Source organism: Callorhinus ursinus, unplaced genomic scaffold (genome assembly GCF_003265705.2).
Source record: "Callorhinus ursinus isolate GAN/ISIS: 27379988/994484 unplaced genomic scaffold, GSC_fseal_2.0 scaffold8, whole genome shotgun sequence".
NCBI lineage: Eukaryota > Metazoa > Chordata > Mammalia > Carnivora > Otariidae > Callorhinus > Callorhinus ursinus.
Genome location: NW_027397070.1, coordinates 30,037,455 through 30,040,108, shown reverse-complemented (window position 1 = coordinate 30,040,108; position 2,654 = coordinate 30,037,455). Strand labels below are relative to the sequence as shown.

The 2,654-nt window shown below is 45.9% G+C and overlaps 1 pseudogene; it reads left to right on the top strand.

The window, feature by feature from the left end:
* Positions 1 to 1,329: 1,329 nt before the first annotated feature.
* LOC112822777 (ferritin light chain pseudogene) lies at positions 1,330 to 1,701 on the top strand (annotated as a pseudogene).
* Positions 1,702 to 2,654: the final 953 nt, after the last annotated feature.

The following is a 2,654-nucleotide window of genomic DNA, read 5'->3' as shown; positions in this document are numbered from 1 at the left end:
TTCCTTTGTGGTAAGCCTCAGCGTGATCATCTGGAAACCCCTTTGCACGCACAGCTGTGCCTCTGTGGGAACAATAAGACCTCAGAGAAAAACTGCTGACTGGTTTGCCTCGGCAGACAGATCCCTAGGCAGCTTCTCGATTCCCATGCTCCCAGAATAGCCTAGGAAGAACAGAGGCAGACAGAGAACATGGAAGACGCAGCATTGACTTGAACAGATGCTTTCCTCCTCTCCCCCAACTCCCTATTCACCCAGAAACTCTGACATATTCTCAAGCAGGGGAGGAGGTTGGAGAGAGGACAGGGGTAGATGAAGAGTAGGTGTAGAGGAGTCCTACGAACAGCTAAGGTTATCTTTCTAGCCAATATGGCAAGATGAAGGTGCAAAATAGAATTAAATGGATTTAGAGAAAAGTACTACGGTAAAGCATTTGAAATTGCTGATATTTGACAATTTTTAACTTAGGAAACATCAGTTTCATATGGTTTACCCTGGAAAAGGTGCAACATTTCTTGTGCTTCCTGAGTTTATAAAAGTCATATCTGCCACACCTGTTTTAAATTATCTTAGAAAAGCTCAGGTATAAGAAATCATCATCATGAGAATTGGGCCTCACAATGAAACATGAAGACAAATTTTGGTCACCCATGTTAGAAATTTGATGAATGAGCTCTCAGAAGCCCAGATAACAACTGACATGTGGAAAGCTTATTTATTCTACTCAATAAACCAATATCAACTGATTGGATTTCTTTCTTTAGTTCACTTTCTAGCTGGATCCCAGTAATACTCCTTCACAAAATGGGCTTATTAAAAAGCTCAGGAAGATTTGGGGTCTCTAGAACTTCTCAGGGACCAGGTTAAATGGTAGGCTGTATTCCTTACCAACTTCTTTATCCTTATTAAATCTTTATGTATATTCTCAACTAGTTGGACCCAGAGTTAAGATTACATATTTTTTAGAGAGTGACCCCCTACGTCACCAAGATTAGAAATCTTCCATCTAAACTGAACACTAAAACATGTTTCACACATCTTAAAAACAGGTTTACTCAGGCAGTGTGCTGGGAGGTCCCATCGATCTGTCTTTTGCTTCAACAGTATTTGGATGGAACAACCCAGGGATGCCTCCTCTACCAACCTCTGACCAACCTCCGACCTTTCCTCCAGTCACAACCTTGGGAGCCATCTTCTTGGCCAACCTCTGCCTCTGGGACCAGCCAACACCCTATTTTGAGCTTAGCTCCTTATTATGGATCAGCCACGAGCTCCCAGATTCATCAGAATGATTCCACCCAGGTGGAGGCTGCCGTCAACCACCTGGTCAATATGCATCTGCGGGCCTCCTACCCCTACCTCTCTCTGGGCTCCTATTTTGATAGTGAAGAGGTGGCTCTAGAGGACATGGGCTCCTTCTTCCTCGAGCTGGCTCAGGAGAAGCTTGAGGGTGCTGAACATCTCTTGAAGATGCCAAATCAGTGCGGCAGCCTCGTCCTTGTCCCGAAACCTTCCCAAGATGAGTGGGGTAAAGCCCTGGATGCCATAGAAGCCATCCTGGTTCTGGAGAAGAACCGGAACCCGGCCCTTCTGGATCTGCATGCCCTGGGTTCTGCCCTCGCGGTCCCCCATCTCTGCGACTTCCTGGAGAACCACTTCCTAGATGAGGCGGTAAAGTGCATCAAGAAGATGGGGACCACTTGACTCACCTCTGCAGCCTAGCTGCCCCCAGGCTGGACTGGGTGAGGATCTCATCCAAAGATTCACCCTCAAGCACAACCCTGAAACCCAGCAGCCTTTGAGGGGCCCCTCTGGCAACCCCTGGCACCAGGGCTTCTGTCTGAGTCTCTCCCTGCAGCCACTAGGCAGCTTTTTAACCACCCTGGAGCCCTCTCCCAAGCCATGCACCAAATGGAAATGATAAAGCTTTTCGCAGAAAAAAAAAACAAAACAAAAACCAAACAGGTACACTCAATGTCCTAGCAAATTCTCCATCTAGAAATTTACTTGAGGAATATAATTAAAGATATACACAAAGATTTAGGTTTAAAGGTTGTATTAGTAAGAGAACAACTGGCACACTCAAACTGGGATAATTCACGTGGGGTTCATTTACAAAGAAATGGAGGAGTTGTAGGAAAACCACAGGGGATGGCGCAGGTACCAAGGGCTTGTGGAGGCACAGAGCCATCACCACCCCTAGGCCCAGAGGAAAAAGGACAAGGGAAGGACTGGTTCTGCGAACTGGGAAGAGAGGATTGGCCACCTTGACAACAGTGACCTTCAGCCAGCTCTAGGAGACCTCACAAGTAGGGAGCAAGGAACTAATACCCTGATCTCACTCTTGTCCTTGTCTCCAATCTGCTGCAGGAGGTTGGCATGGCTGGCAGGACGTCACCGGAAACCAGAGGGCAGAGGAGCTAGTTAATGGTCTCCCTAAAGGAGAGCAGAGCTGAGAAAAGGATGGAGAAGAGTAGAAAGTGGATCTGGTAGAATAAACAAGAGATATCTGACACAAGGATGTTCACTGCAGCACTGTTCATAATAACTTAAGATGGAAAGGAGCCTAAATGTCCCAGATGAGGGGGAAATATTAACAATTTAAGGTGTATATATATATATATATATATATATATATATATATATGCCCCAGTGGA